Genomic DNA, 16,750 nt, shown 5'->3' on the forward strand with positions numbered 1-16,750 from the left:
AGAGGAAAGACTAGACTTGGAATTCTTGAGGCAGCTCTCGGAGGCCGTACAGTCTAGGGACATGGTGGTCATGGGGGACCTAAACTATCCTGACATTTCCTAGGAGGAGCAGTCAACCAAATCCAACTGTTCACGTAGGTTCTTAACCTGCATGCAGGACCTTCACCTAATGCAGGAGGTATACAGTCCTAGTAGGGGGACTACCTTACTGGACTTGGTAGAGAAGCTGCAGATTCATGGTCACCTTGGAGACGGTGACCACCAATCAATCGAATTTACCATATGGCGTGGGGTGGGTAAGATAACTAGTAGCGGGGAAGTGCTTGACTTTAGGAAGTCTAACTTCAGTGTGCCCAGGAGTGTAATCAATGACGCACTGTAGGATAGGAGCATTGGTGAGATGGGAGTCCAAGAAGGGTGGTCGTTCCTAAAGGAGGCAATCCTTTGGGCACAGAGGGAGACAATCCCAGTATGAGGGAAAAGGGAAAAACTTCTTTGGCTAAACAGAAATCCAGGGGAGCCTAAGGGCAAAAAAGAAGGCATATAGGCACTGAAAGCAGGGGGAAGCTATCAAGGAGGAGTATACCTACTTGGCCCACCCTTGCAGGGTGGCAGTTAGAAAGGCCAAAGCAACTACAGAGCTGAGGCTGGCAACACAAATTAAAGATGGCAAAAAATCTTTTTTTAGGTATGTAGGGAGTAAAAGGAAGGTGCAGGGCAGCATAGGACCCCTACTGAACAAGGAGCAATTAGTGACAGACAGGGGGGACAAGGCTGAACTATTCAGTGAGTTTTTTGCCTCAGTGTTGCTGAACAGGGCTCAAGATAAGTCTCCTAATGGGCTCTTAGATGAGCATCAGAGGGACAGCAGCCCAACAAATGTCAATGCTGACTTGGTGCAGACTCACTTGGATGGACTGGATGTGTTCAAGTCAGCAGGCCCGGATGAGTTTCATTCAAGAGTACAGAAGGAATGGGCCGATGTCATAGCAGAACCACTGGCACAGCTGTTTGAATGATTGTGGCACTTGGGTCTGGTCCCGGAGGACTGGAAAAGGGCCAGTGTGGTCCCTATTTTCAAGAAGGGGAGAAAGGAGGTAATTATAGGCCAGTCAATCTGAGTAATTATAGGCCAGTCAGTCTCACCTCCATCTTTGGGAAGGTCTTTGAAAAGATTATGAAGGATCATATTTGTGGGAGTCCAACGGGAAAAATAATGCAGCAGGGAAACCAGCATAGATTTGTAGCAGGTAGATCATGCCTTACCAATCTGGTTTTGTTTTGTGACCAGGTCACAAAATGCTTAGATGCAGGAGTAGAGGTGGATGTCATTTTCTTGTATTTTAGCAAGGCCTTTGATACGGTATCTCATCCCATTCCCATAAATAAATTTATGTGACAGATGTTTACACGGTCCAGTGGGTGGCAAATTGGCTTACCGGTCACACCCAGATAGTGGTAGTAGATGGATATTGACATGGGAGGATTGTGGGTAGTGGGGTCCTGAAGGGTTCAGTCCTTGGATCTGTGCTCTTCAATATCTTCACCAGTGACTTGGATGTGGGTGTGAAGTGTACTCTGTCCAATACTAAATTGTGGGGTGAAGTGCACACTCCGGAGGGTAGGGAACGATTGCAGGCAGACTTGGACAGGTTAGAAAAGTGGGCAGAACAAAATAGGGTGCAGTACAATAAGGACAAGTGCAGAGTGCTGCCCCTAGGGCGCAAAAGTATCCAGCACACCTACTGGCTGGGAAGTGATCCTCTCAGTAGCACAGAAGCAGAAAGGAATCATGGAGTCATAGTGGACTCTAAGATGAAAATGAATCGTCAGTGTGATGAAATCATAAGCAAAGCTAACCACACTTTATCATGCATTAGCAGATGCATGACAAATAGAGCCAAGGAGGTGATACTGTCAGACCACAGTTGGAGTACTGTCTCCAGTTTTGGGTGCCGTACTTCAAGAAGGATGTTGTCACTCGAGAGGGTCCAGAGGAAGCCCACTCATATGGTCAAGGGCTTACTGGACAAGCCCTACGCTGAGGGACCTGAACCTCTTCAGCCTCCACTCAAGAAGGCAAGGCTAAGAGGTGATCTTGTGGCCACCTACAAGTTCATTAAAGGGACGCAGCAAGGGATCGGAGATGCTCTGTTCACCAGGGCCTCTCTTGGGGTAACAAGGAACAATGGTCACAAACTGACAGAGAGCAGATTTAGGCTGGATACCAGGAAAAACTTTGCAGTAAGGGTGGCCAAAATTTGGAATGGGCTTCCAAGGGAGGTGGTGCTCTCCCCTACCTTGGGGGTCTTTAAAAGAAGGCTGTACAGGCATCTGTCTGGGGTCATCTGATCCCAGCACACTTTCCTGCCTAGGCAGGGGGTTGGACTTGATGATCTGTTGAGGTCCCTTCCGACCCTAGCATCTATGAATCTATGAGAAACTCCTTAAGCAGATAGGAAGTCTTTGGTCTCCTTGTCCAGGTCAAGTAACTGTACTGGTTTAACTGCAGAATTGGTGAAAACGGGGCTAGTCTATCACCCTAGCCCTGACTAGATTTAGCTTCAAAACTGTTATTAAAGAAATAAAGTGCTCTGAAAAATAAAGTAGCCAATGTTGTAGCTGGAGGCAAAAAGCTTAGGGCAGGTGTTCTCATAGTTAGGGCTCTGTTGCACATTACGCTTTAAACTTCTCAAATGTTGATGGGTGTTTGTATCAGCTCAGGTTGGAAACAGTCACATATTCAGTCCTTTAGGCAAGCAGGGGCTTGGAGGACTGAAAGGCAAGAATACCCTAACTCCCCTCACCATTCCCTGTTTCTCCCATCCCCACCCCCGTCTCTACCCTGCTCCTTCCCCTCCCAGCTCACCTATGCACCCAGGTTGCTTGTGGCAGTCAACACCGCCCTGGGGCCACGGGCAGGGAAGGGGAGCCCGCCTGCTGAGTCACCACAGCTGCCAGGGGTGGGGATGTGAGTGAGAACGGAGGTGCTGGAAAGGTGCAGGGCCCTAATCCGGGCTGGTGAGGGACAGCAGAAAGGAGTGGTGGCCCAAGCATAGCAGGGGGCCCAATTTGGGCTGGCGGCAGGAGGGAGAGGTGTTACACTCCAGTGTGGCCGCTCAGCTACGCCAGCTGGGCTACAACGCTCCCACATGCAGCTGCCCTGCATGTCTGCACTCCGAAGGGCCCGTGTTTCATGTGCGGCCAAACCGGGGCCTCAGAGAGCCAGGAGCTGCCCCAAATCCTACACCGGAGCCCCCCGGGAGCATCGCTGACGGGTCGGACGCGCGCCCGCTACTGGGGTCGCCTCTGTTTAGGATGCCCTTAGAAGGGGCTGGGCGGTGGCCGGCTGCGCGCGACACCGCCCTGCGCCACAGCCCGCGCAACCGGAAAAACCGCTGCCAGCTACGCGAGGGGCGGGGCAGCTCCTCGGGGGTCACGTGGTGAGCAGCAGAGCCCCGCCCCCGACCGCGAGTTCTGGCCGGGTACTGGGAGGTGCGCGCGCAGGGCGGGGTGGGGGGGGGTTAATCGGCACGTGCGGGGGGCGGGGCGGGTGCGTTGCCGCGTGCGTGCGTGCGTGCGCGCGGGGGCGGGGGTAACCCCCGGCCAGGGCAGGCAGCCGGACAGACTGCCCGAGGGAGGGCGGCGCCTGTCGCTTTAAGAAGCTGCGGCGGGGCCGCCGCCTCCTCAGGCTTCGCGGCCCGGCGCAGGAAGTGCAGCCCGGCCCACAGCTACAGCGCGGGTGAGTGCGGGCCGGGCCTTCGGCGCCGCGTCCTCTCCGCGCGGGGCGGGGGCTGAGCGCGCAGTAGCCGCCAGGAGCGGGTGTTGCCTGTCCCTGGAGCAGCTCGGCGCTGCCTGCCCCCGCCGCGCAGCACAGGCCCGGCCGCGGCTCGCTGGAGGTGCGCGGCCGAGCTCCGCGGCGCCTCCGGAGGCAGCGGGGGGTGCGCGCGGGAGGGGCCTGGTAACGACTCTGCCCTGTGGCAGGGCTGCGCTTACCGTGCACCTAATCCCTCCCCCTCCCTAGCGCTTTGCCTGTACCAGTGATTGCGCATTGCGCGCTGTGTAGTGGGGGCCTCATAGGTTCAGAGCTGCTGCTAAAAGCTTTGAGAGAGGTGCCGGGGTTGTGAAACCCACCGCCCCGGAACCCCGCTCATTCTTCAAGTTTTGATCTCAGCCGTTGGGAAGCCGACTTCTAGTGTTACCGCCCCGTTACATAGGTTTCAGTTGGTTACAGAGCACCATGTGGCTGGGCACATGTGGTCTGCAGTTACCGCAGGACAGCCGAGTTGGCAAGTATGCTGGGGCTGAAAGATGGCATGAACTGAAGCAGTTTGTTTCCTCAGTTGGTTTGTAGATAAGGCCTGTCTTGGTGGAAGGTAGTTGGGTTCTTTTAAAGTAGTCTTTGAAGCAGGAGTAGGCAACCCCGACACAGATGCCAGAGCATGGCATATGAAGGTGTTTTGCTTGGCATGCATGCCTCAAGGCAGACAGCAGGGAAGGAGCTGGGGCTGTGCTGCCACAACAAGGATCAGGCCTCTTGTGGCTTTCCCAGTGTCTGCCCCTGGCAGTCCAGCATCTTTAAAGTTGAGGCTGGGGGCAGGCAGGCAGTTGGGTGCTGGTACATGCATATTTACTTAACTGCATAACATCTTGATAAGTGCTGTGAGCACCCATAATCTGTGTCCTATTATTCTTCAGAAGTTGGTGCCATGAGTGTGGCATTCTAGTTCTCTCCCAGCCATAAACTTTTCTCTGTCCCTTTGTAGATCTCATTGCTCATTTTTAAGCAAATTAAAGAATAAAGCAGGCTGGCAACATTTTGGGGGAGAGTGCCAAAAACTCCCTGAGCCTCAACTTGTAAGATGCTGGACTGCCGGGGGCAGACATTGGGAAAGCCACAAGGGGCCTGATCCTTGTTGCACAGCCCCAGCCCCTTCCCTGCTGTCTGCCTTGAGGCATGCATGCCAAGCAAAATGCCTTCATATGCCATGCTCTGGCATCTGTGTCGGGGTTGCCTACTCCTGCTTCAAAGACTACTTTAAAAGAATACAGCTTTTTAAATAAATAATTACAGAGTACTTTATAATTAGAGGTACATATTTATTTGGTTATTTATTCCTCTTGAAGACTCTTTTTCCTCACTGTTTTAGCTTATTATGATGACATAACTGGTAACTCATAGAAGATGGGGGTCCTTGTATGAGTTACCAGTGAGTTACAAGACCCTGGGGGTCTTTAAGAGGAGGCTAGACGAACAGCTTGCAAGGGTCGTTTGACCCCAGTACTCTTTCCTGCTGTGGCAGGGGGTCAGACTTGATGATCTACTCAGGTCCCTTCCGACCCTACCAACTAGTAAACAAATATCGTCATAGTTTCAAATTAAATTTCCCCTTTTCATTACCCAAGGGGCTAGTGTACTGCATTCTAATTTCTCTTTGTAAGAGAATCCTTTTCTCGGCCCATATTTGACTAATTCCATGCGTTTCCCCTGAAAGATGTAGGGAAGTAATGAAAGGAAAATGGGGACTGGCATTAAAGACTGTTTGCTTTTTGTCAGCTATGATTTTGCTTAGGAAATGTTTGTTTAGGTTTTAGTCAACTTTTTTGTTTTTTAAATAAAAAGATAACTACATGCCAGTCTGTCACCAATTGCCTTAAAGAACTCAGATTCTATTGTTCCACATGCTTGTGTGCTTTCAATTAATACCTGATGTACCCTGACGAGTAAACAAACCAAGAGAGTGTGTGTGTGTGTGTGTGTGTGTGTGTGTGTGTGTGTTGGAATCATAAGATTGAATTGCTTGACCAAAAAGTCATTCTAATAATAAATCTCTCTCTCTCTCATGCTGCTAACTTTATTTTGAAATTAATTTATATATTTCTTGCAAGCCATGGAAACATCTACTGTGTCTGTTGTAAATAGCCATGCGAAAGGAACAACGCTGGTCAGTTTCTTGCTTGGTTTTTAAGCATCCTGTTGATAGTAGCGTCAAACTACATGAATCGGCTCTGCCTGAGGCTGCCATGGTACGAGTTGTGGAGGAATATCCCAAAAATGGAGCATGGGAAATTAAATTTCATTTCCCATAGACTGTAAATGCCAGTGATTAGGAGAAGGGTGAAGTAGTTTCCTCCACTCCAGCCTGCATTAGTCAAAATGTCAAGCTCCTCTTCAGCACCCAGAGTGTGGGAGATGCAACTTGACAGATGGCCAGAGCAGAAAATGGAAAACAGCCCTTCCAAGGCTTCTCCAAACATAGTAGCCTAGTACCTGTTAGTTGATGTCTATGGGGTGCTATCTCTGGACCTCACTTGTGGCTGCAGGGCTTCATTAACAGCCCAGTTTTTAAATCGGTATAATCAATTTTTAGCAGATGCCTTTCTGTAATTTCAGAACAAGCGCTGCAGTGCCAGGTGCTTTTAAAAGAGCCTGGCACTGTAGCACATGCATTTGTATAAATGGCGAAATGCTCATCAGCACTGAGAAAATGGCAGTGGCACGCTTTTGAACTAAAACGTATTGAAGGTATTTTAATTCAAAAGCACACCACTGCCATTTTCTCACTGCTGATGCGCATTTCTCCGTTTATACAAATGAATGCGACGCGGTGCTAGGCTCGATTAATTGAGTCTGCTCTGACCTGCTGGATCTCTGGCATGTTGGAGCAGACAAATGTATATGCATAAATGTCCTTCATGACCTAGCTTGGGAGTTCAGTGTAGTAGTACTCTATCAAGTTGTCATTACCAAATTGAAATCCGTGAAGCTAAGTGAGTGGGCAAAAAAATGCCTGGTAAACTTGAGTGTGCGTAAGTGCAAGGTAATGCACTTTGGGGGGGGGGGGGGAAATAACCTTAACTATATATATGCAATGCTGGGTTCTGAACTAGCTGTTATGACTCGGGAAAGAGACTTTGGAGTCATGGTAGATAATTCTCTGAAAATCTCAGCTTAATGTGCAGCAGCAACCAAAAAAGCCAGTAGAATTTTTGGCATCATTTAAGAAGGGAATTGATAACGAAATGCCATTATACAAATCCACCATCATGCCGTTATACAAATCCATGGTCTGCCTATTTCTTGAATACTGTGTGTGATTCTGGTTCTGGTCCAAAAAGATGCAATAGAATTGGAAAAGGTAGAGGGAAACGCAACCAATGGCACATGCTATATTGGAAGGAGGGATGTGAAAGTTTACATTTTTAAACAATAAGTATAATTGTACCAGTAATGTATTACCAGTTGGTGTTTAGCAAAGGGCACAGTCCAGTGGGGAAGGGAAGCAGCATGTTGCCTCACGAACAGGAAGGCAGCAGGGCAGGCAGGAGGGAGGGAGGAGCGAGGAGTAGGGAAGGGGTAAAAGTAAGGGGGCACTAACCTCAGACTATGGGAACTAAAGAGGAGAACAGTTGGTGGCCTAATAACTCCTCACTTAAGAAATTACCTGTTCATTTACAGGTGCCCAGAAGCTGGCTGGAGGGAAATAACAGGCTATTTAAAGTTTAAACCCATTTCCAACCAGCACTGCCTTTTTCTTCCCTCCCAGAGCACCCACAGCTGCAGTGGGCTGGGAAAACCTTTCACCTGCTGCTGCAGCCCAGGCTATGTTGTCTGTTGGGGCTTGCTGCTGGCTTTCCAGCCCTCTGTAAAAGGTCCCAGGGAGCAGCTCCCAGCATTAGCTGTGTCTAAAGGAGTCTGTGTGTGGCCCCTGGCTCCCCATACTGCTCTGGGCAGATGGCTGAGACCCCTTCCTCACAGAGGGGTGGGGCAGGACAGGTGCCCACCAGGGGCTCAACACCCTGGTGTGTTACTGGACAACTGTCTAACCAATATAATTAGAGGAGGCTAAATGGATAATTTTTAAAACAATGTTAACATCCCTAATCAGGAGAGAGAGAGAATAAGACTTCGGTTTGCAAAGGAGGAGGCTGAGGAGGATTATGGTAGGTGGTTGATAAAATCACAAAGGGTGTGGATCAAGTGAACAGGGAACTGTTGTTCACCAAGTCACAGAATACTAGTACTAGGGGAGACCCACTAAAATGTAAGTGACAAGTTTGAAAATAATAAGGTAATTTTTTTTTTTTTTAAATGTGATAAGTTATGAGCCATTTTCCAGGAACCTAAATTCACATAAAGGGAACCCACTTTACTACAATGTAACAAATAGGGATACGTTCCAAGACCTTGACTGTACTGACCCCCAGACCCATTTCTATCACTTTTACAAGACAATGCTGGCACTCCCCAGCAGCAGACAGTACATACAAGCACAGGACACCATCATAATGGGGATGGCAACTACAGAAATAAGTGTCGCAGGCAATGAGCGAGGAGCACAGATCCACACAGGAGACTATATTTTGGTGCGTGTCACTCCCACAATGCACCACACAAAGCAGCGGACTGGGTTTTCACCACACGGATCACATAAGAGTGAATTTACCTTGCATATAATGCATTTTTGGTATAAAAAGGGTAATCGCATAAGAGCAAATTTGCACATACAGAACTTGCATAAAGCAGGGGAAACCTGTAATGGCTGATGCCATGAATTGAATAGGGGATAGATCACTCTTGAGCAGTGGTGCTCAACCTTTTTTGTACTAGGACCCATTTGTAAACATTGATGGCCAGTCCTGACTCAGTAAATAGTTTAAGTAGAAAAAAGCCCCCTGGCCCTGCTGGTGCCCTCCCCCCTCTGCCCCCAGCCCCCAGTTTGTTGGGTAGGGGGTAGGTGTGTGGGCCAGAAGGTGGGGGGGTGGTGTGCAGGGGGCCTTAAGCAGCCTCTTCCAGGCTGAAACCAGATCAGACTGGTTGGGACCTGTTCCAATAGGTTTTGACTAGTCCTGGTTTGGAGCAGTTCTGACCAGTTTGGACCAGGTCCTACTGGTTCTATTTGGTGTGGAGCAGTTCTGTTTGGGTTGGACGGGAGGTGGTAGAGGCAGATAGGTTCAAAAAAGGGACTGGAAAAATTAATGCATGATAGAGCTGTAAGTGGCTATTGAACAGAATGGTAGGAGATTTTCCTTTGACATCTCTAAACCAATAATGGCCAATGCCATGAATTGAACAGGGGATCGATCACTCTAGAGCAGTGGTTTTGTACCTTTTCCCCAGGAGGCAGATGGGCAGTGGCCTGGTCCAAGCACAGGCCAGCTCTGGCTGGTGGTCCCAATCCAGTGCCTGGGATGAGCACTGTCTGGTTGTATGGAGAAGGGAGGCGGGCTCTGGTGAGGGAAAAGAGCTTCACCTGGCCCTGCGGGAGAAGGGAGTGGGGCAGGCCCCACAGTGGGGTTGGGGGCCTGGGCTGGGCTCCAGCCAGCTACATGGGACTTGAGGTTTTGGAGTTTTGCAAGGGGCAGGTTGGCTCCTTGCCATCAAATTTCGGCACCCATGTGGAGTCCCATGGGCCAGATGAGATGGCTCCACAGGATGCATTTGGCCTGTAGGCCAGAGGCTGAGCACACCTATCTAGAGTTATTTTGTTCATTTCTCCCCCTCTATAGCATCCATTTCTGCTGTTATCGGTGACACGGTTAAATGGACCATTAGTCTGACCCAGTGTAGCATGCACGTGCATGTGTGTGGAAAACAGTAGTCTATAGATATTTCCACAGGAGATCATCCATTAATAGAAAAAATATGTAGCTTGCTTATTAACCTAAAATGGGGGGAAAATATCAATAACAACTTCCCAGTGTAGCTAATGACTTGTATGCCTTCATGCTGTTGTATCACCACCATCCCTGTGCTGCCCAGCAAATATTTGAAGCCAGTAATTTATCGCAAACTGCTGAACTTGTATGATATGTCGCATCAAATTAGCATGGAGTTTATCTCTACCTCGCTTTTGCCTGATACCCGTATCTTTTTGAAGTGAAAATATTTCACATGTATTTTGTAGCGAGAGAAATTGCCCAACATTGCACATGGCCTTCAAACCCTCTACCTAGGATTTTCAACTCTGCCCTGTGCCTGGATTTCTAAAATAGTGGAACAGTACTTTTGAGTTGCCTTCTTTCCCAAAGCAGTTGGATCCTGCAGGAGCAGAAAGCTTAAAACAATTCTGTGCAAATCTGCATCTTCCGTTGTTGCCTTTTATATTTGATCCAAGTTGGTAGGACCTGAACAGTGTTACCCATCGTTAAATGGTAGCCAGTTGCTAGATATTATTCCATGTTGGTCAAAATGTGGTTATACGGCTGACTGATATTTAGAGTGTGTTTGGGGTAACTGGATCAAGGACTTGTAGAGAAGAGTTGGCTGTCATCTCATATTTGATATGGCACAGTAGATAGGATTGTTTCACGTCTGTCCAGCATAGCATCCAAGTTTTCTCTGTTGTGAACAACATCTATCAGCAGTATTTACAGTTGCTCCAAAATGGATTGGTATTTTTTATTTAATTGCATTGGAATCACATGCTTTATATTTGGAGCTTCTTTTAATTTAAATTATTTAAACTGCAGATTTGGATCATTCTATTGGGCCAGAATTGCAAAATGGAGGCTTGTGGGTATTTAAAGAAAAATAGTACTGTACTCACATTAGCGGTGCTCAGGAAGGAAGTCTTTTTTCAAAACGATGCACTTCAGGCCAAGAGGAAGCAAAATGAATTGGCTTGTGTTTTCTGAGTGCTCAGTGAACACAAGATAAATTGAGTTGGAGCAGAAGTTCAGTTTTCATAGTTTCACAAATTAACTATCTTGGTTCCAAAGGCTTTCAGGGGATGGCTTAAGCCATCACTATCTATAGGATTTAAGCTTGTTTTATCTGACAACCTTAAGATGCAGAAATGTATTCTTCAGTTAAGTGGCTCCAGTGCTTCTGCTTCTTAAAGCTTTTCCCAAGTTCTGGTGTCAAGATGATAAAATGCTTGTCAGTGTTATTGCTATTCAGATTCCTGTGGGCAGCTGATGCCTTGCAGCACTTGCTGCTGCTACTGCTCTGTGTAAGCAGAACCAGGATCTAGTTCATGGGTGGGCAAAATACAGCCCATGGGCCAGATCCAGCTGGCCAGGGGATTTTGTGTGGCCTGCGGCAGGTCCCTCGGCCCTGCCCAGTCCAGGTTTGGGTGGGCAGCCCAGGCCATGGCAGATCCAGCCAGTCCTGTTGTTCCTGGGCACGCAGTGGGGCTGGGGCAGCATGAAGGCTTGGACCTGCCCAAGTTGCAGCCTTTCTCCCCAGAGTGTCACTGTGCTGGGCAGTGACAGCAGAATCTGCGATCCACTCCCCACACGCTCCCTGTCTGTGGGACTGGCTCTTGTTGCAGGTGCATGTGGATTGTGGTTCTTTCCTGGGCCCTGGCCCTGTGTTGTCACAACTCCATGATCCTGGCCCTGCCCTAGTCCTAGTCCCATTCACCTATCCTGCTCCTGGATGCTGCTCCCTGCCCATCCATGGTCTCATCCCATCTGCCTAGCTACTCTAGGGAGTTTTGGTGTGCTGTTGGGGGCTGGGGTGGTGGGGAAGGGTTGCTGGCCCATTGCAGCAGGGGTTGGGGCTTGCTGACATGGCTCACCAAAACTGCCTAAGTGACCCTCAAGCCCAGATAATTTCCCACCCCTAATCTGAAAAGGGATGACAATTTAGAGTGGCATAGAGCCTGCTCCTCAGAAAAGCCAGAAGTTTCTTAGTGCATGGTAAGTAACACATTTATTTTCAGAAGATGGAGGGGAGAGCATAGCAAGATTTCACTGGTTGGCCAAGGACTGACATGGATAATGTAGTCCTGAACATGGCCTAAAAGGAGCAGCCTGGTAGAAATCCCAGGTTGCCCCCTGCAGCAGTTAAATGTGGGGCTCTGGGTTTTCTGACCAGGACACTGTCTATTCTCCTCTGTTGAACAATGGACCCTCTTTTCATTTTGTGTCAGCTTTAATGTTTTAAAATCTGCTGATTACTTGCCTTCTTCTTTGACTCTCTCTACACCCCCAAAGCCTTGTTAGGTGTTAGCCAGTTAGTTCAGGTCCAAGTCCCCAAGTTTGTCAGTGTGTTATTTGGATGAATTCACCTTTGCAAGGAAAAGCAGAGACGTGATGTACAAATAATTGAGAATTTAGAATCTTTCTTACTTTTTGGATCAGCATACCCCAGACAGCTGGATGCAGACCAGTGTACCTCCGGCAGCCAGGCAGGGAGAAAGGTGGTGTGCGGCTGAACACGGAGAGGTGGCAGCCACAGCTTGAGCTTCCCCTGCATCTGGCTGGGCGGGTGACACTTGTGTGGCAGCACAAGATGGTGCGTGGTGACTTCATCCCTGCCTGCCTGCATGTACTCTCAAGGGCCTTCTCAAGTACCTCTGGGTGTATGCATGCTCCCAGTTGACGACCCCCGGTCTATGGCAATATCTTTCAGACTTTTGATACCTGGGACATGCTTTTTCTCTGGATTAAAAATGGTGGTATATATCATTCTTAAATCTGAAAAGAAGGTAGGGGAGCATGCAAAGTACTTTGTTCCTCTGCTACATAAAATCATACTAGTGCCAAGATGTGCTGCTAAAAAAAAGATGCGAAATGCATCTTTATTAAACAAAGGATTAGTCTCTAGACCAGTGGTCCTCACCCCTTTTTTAGCTTTAATGTTAATATTACTGAATTTCACATCACCCAGTTAAAAATGACTACGCTAGATCTAAATCCAGAAAAGATATAGTGGGGGGGGGGAGCGTTGAGGCTACAAACACAGAGAATATAGATGCAGTCTAGCTTGTGCCACTTAAGGGTGGTGAGGGAAGGACCTCGCCATGATGTCTGTTCTTTCCACTGTCCATCCCTCTCCCAACCCATGGTTTGTACCTTGGGGGAGGAGGGGGGCAACTCCTGCTGCTGAAGCTGCTGCTGAGGTTGCTCCTGAAGGGTCTCCTATGCTAAGAAACATCCCTGTGGCCCCTCCTGCTGCCTCCAGGAGCGTAAAAGGAGTAAAGGGGATGAACCAAGCCACAGAGTGCAGCTGTCTGCGTCTGCCTGCCAGCCCACTTGCAACAGGGCATGGGAGACACGGGGGAGGGGAAAAGTAGAGGAAGGCAGCAGTGGCAGTAACAGTCTCCAGAGGAGCAGCTCTAGCTAGGGCTGGAGTGGGTGGGGTGCTGGTGGGAGGCGGACCATTACCTTATTACAGGGGGGATCTTGCTGCACACTTCCATTGCTCTTGGGCACACTCTTCAGAATCACTGGTTTATAAAGTGCAGATACACCCTGCTTTAAATGTTAAAACACCCATTTCTAAATATCAAGAAAAGTAACTGAATAAAAAGGTTGCAAATGAGTGTTGAGATCACAACCATCTACTCACCCCCTCTTGCCCAGTGTAAGTGGAATCTAGGCTAAGTAAGCATGGCACACAAGTCCTGGTAAGAGGGCTGAGCACAACCACTGACTTGAATGGCTGCTAAATAATATGGTGATGGGTTCAGCCTAGTTCTTAAATGCTGACGGTGTGTTGCTTCCATTTATTAGGTATTTGAGTTGAAAACTGACATTCATCTTTACTAGATGCATATTTTATGTTTTGTTTAGTTTTAACTTTAAAAAAATAAAATTGGTCTTTGCGGCAATCTTTGTTTTTCATTTTGTGGCAGGAAATGGACACTTGTTTCTGTCTCGGAAGGTTTTTGTGAATGCTGAGCCGGCATCTTCTACACATGCTGTTTCAGTTACTTCTAGCAGTTTCAAATATTTTTTCCTTTGCTTAGCAGTGAAGCAAATGATGTTCCAGCCTTCTGCTAACCAGGGCCAAGACAGATGGTTCTACCCTACTGTCTGACAGGCTTTTTCTTTTTTTTTCTTTTTTTTGGCTCAAGACAGATATAGTGTTACTCCTCTCTAGTGGAACTGTTTTCTGTTTAGTTGTGGTATCTTAGAGTAGTTACGCAGCTATTAAAATTTAAAATGCAAGAGGCTTAATAACAATAAATACTTCTTACTGTAATTCTTAAATGCCACAGATACAGTGTTTAAATCATTTTTGGCCCCAGGCTTGCAGTTCTAGTGGTACATATACTTGACAGCTGAATTGTTTGGTAGGGTGGATGAGCTTCTGTAACCAGTTTGCTAAAATTATAAACTATTCTGAGAGAGAATGGGAAGAAAATCTGTAAATTGAGAACCATGGGCTGAGGAGTGACTAATTGGTATATTGTTACAAAGGGAAAGAATCCTATTTTATTCCGCATATGTGAACTCATTTTGGCTGTCTGATGGATGCGTAGAAATTTTAGAATAGGAAAAGAAAAGATTTTTCTCAGAATTTGCATGTTAAATGAGAATTGTATTTTGAACTAGCTTAAATTATTATGGTCTTAATTGCCTTGTGGACAAAATGTGTTGAAATGACTTCAAATGGAGAATTCAGGGGATTTTTTTTTTTTAATGCAAGTTTAGGGAAGAATAACGTTTAAATTACCTTAAACATTTCTTTTTATAGATACAGAGTTGTTTTTAACTTAAGCTCTTAAAGAGATCGTTGCTATGTTGGTGGTTAGGCTAGGGTAGGGGTAGGCAATGTTTTTTGGCCGGAGTGCTGAAAAAAACACGTCTACCTTGGAAGGTGCCGGGGTGCCAACATGCCAAAGCCCAGAGCAGCTGTTCGCAGCCTCCCAGCTGCAGCCGGCCCACGGAGCCCAGGCTGCTTGCAGCCTCCCAGCCACCTGCTAGGAGCAGCCTGGGCTCCGTGGCTGACAGCAACTGTTTAGAGCCCAGGCTGGTGGTGGTGTGCCAAAGCAAAATGGCCACATGTGCCGGGGGTTGCTGACCGCTGGGCTAGGGGCACATTACACACAAACCAGTTTAAGTGATCAGAAACTAGTTTAAACCTGTAACAGAACAGAAGCTCAGTGCGCACAAACAAGTTTCAAAATGGCTGAGACTGGTTTAAGATGAACTTGGTTGAATGTAGTTGTACCAGGCTTAACTGATTTGAGTCGAACTGGTTTATGAAACGTCTGTCCCAGACCCCTTCCTGGTTCAAGTTAAATCACAGTCCCCCAGCATCCCAGCATTTTCTATTCCTGAGTTGGGCTGGGCTGTCTGCTCCAGAGAGTGGGACTGGCCTGGCCCCACCCCTCTGCTTCCTAGCTGGAGCAATGAGGGCTAGCTGACAAGGGGGTGCAGGAGGGCAAGCCTGGCTGGGGATGCAACCCAGTCTGCAGGAGGGACTGCCCCCTGCCCCCCTGGCAAACTCCGTCTGGGGCCAGGGAGGGGGGACGTTAAATACCCCTTCTCCCGCTCAAACGTACTACAGGCTGTGACTGTGGACTATCCCAGAGGCACCTGGAAGCAGGAAGAGGAAATGATGAGCAACCCTGCGAAGTCCTGCTTCTGTGATTCTGGACTGTAAATCCCAGAGAATTCGGGGAGGCAGCAGGACGAGGAACCAAATGCACAGCCCATACTGACTACATGCCAGAGAGCTGTGCTCTAGTGTCCCCTGGCTTCTGGCCTGAGCCACTGCAGGCATGTGGCTGCATTGCCTGAAACAAAGGTAAATGTCTATTCATTTCTCTTTCAGTTTAATCTCTGCAGCTCAGACTAACCTGGAAAGGCTGAATCAATTCAGCCCCAGGCTTTTTGCCGACCCCCCCCCCCCCCCCCCCCCCCTTAGAACAGTAACTTTTTTTCCTAGTCTGACTTTATCTGTTATCCTGGACATGGTTAAACTACTGCCTTTTTTATTACTGCTAATAAGAATTATGAATGTCTTTCACAATGCATCAAACTTGAAATTTCAGTCCTGGTGAGAGACAAAACAAAGTCTTGGGCAGTACATATTCTTTACTGCTTTACTGTATAAGACAGGCGCGGGCAATTATTGCGGGTGGAGGGCCACTTCCTAAGTTCTGGCATGCTATCGAGGGCCACATGGTAGGCAGCCAAGGGCAGATGAATATTAATTTTCTAAATTTTTTAGTGGCCCAAGGGCTGGATAGAATGGCCTGGCGGGCCGCATCCAGCCCCCGGGCCACATTTTGCCCACCCCGATGTAAGACTATAGTCTTATATAATAAAGTAGTAAAAAAGAATCTGGCCCATGGGCTGTATTTTGACCAGTGCTACAGATTTATAACATCTTACAGTTTTCTTGCATGATAGATGCTTAAGTATGGAAGTCAGATTAGTTCGTTCTAGTTCTAGCTAGTGTGCTTTTAGCTTGGTCATCCCTCAGCTGGTCAGTCGGTCTCTCTTTCTCTCTCTCGTTTTTTCCCACTAGTAAAATGAGGGAAGAAGTAAGGTGACTTAGCTACTTTGAGCTCTGGCTTCTTCATTGTTATATAGACTTTTTTTGCTTTCCTTTTAAAAAATAATTTTAAAATAGGACTTGAGAATACAGTGATGCCTTTGAATTTTTGCAGAGAGCTTCTAAGAGTAGTTTTGAAGTGTGAACTGCTACATTTGTTTAAGCAGATGTGGTTGTGGGAGCAGGGGTGGGATGCAGTGGGGTGGGCTGGGCCTTGGCCCACCCCTCCCCCTTCTATCCTCACCACCTGCAAGGCTGATGCAGTGGGGGGAGGAGCAGGCCCCACATGGTGGGGCGGGGGGGGGGGAGGAGAGGAGTGGGCTTGGGCCTGGGCCTGACACGGAGGTGGGGGAGCAAGCCGGGGGGAGGGGGGACCAAGCCAGCCTGCTGCAGCAGTTGGGGGGGGGGGGGGGGGGAACGGTGGTTCCAGTCCAACAGGGCAGTGGCTGGGGAGGAGCGAGCCTCTTCCCCCTACCCCATCAGGCCCGAGCCTGCTCCTCACTGCTGCTG

At 48.3% G+C, this 16,750-nt stretch overlaps 1 protein-coding gene across 7 annotated transcripts in view; it reads left to right on the forward strand.

Moving 5' to 3' along the window:
* The first annotated feature begins 3,585 nt into the window (after positions 1–3,585).
* Positions 3,586–16,750, forward strand: part of CSGALNACT2 (chondroitin sulfate N-acetylgalactosaminyltransferase 2) — a 70,553-nt gene continuing 57,388 nt past the window's right edge. For 4 of the 7 annotated variants that reach the window (XM_059729779.1, XM_059729784.1, XM_059729781.1 and 1 more), the window contains exon 1: positions 3,586–3,742. The gene's annotated coding sequence lies outside the window, so the exon portion shown is untranslated. Of the gene's footprint in view, positions 3,743–15,247; positions 15,488–16,750 lie in introns of all 7 variants that reach the window. The other 3 variants (XM_059729780.1, XM_059729783.1, XM_059729782.1) reach the window with 1 other exon arrangement.

The sequence above is a fragment of the Alligator mississippiensis genome, chromosome 6, assembly GCF_030867095.1.
Source record: "Alligator mississippiensis isolate rAllMis1 chromosome 6, rAllMis1, whole genome shotgun sequence".
NCBI classification, from domain to species: Eukaryota; Metazoa; Chordata; order Crocodylia; family Alligatoridae; genus Alligator; species Alligator mississippiensis.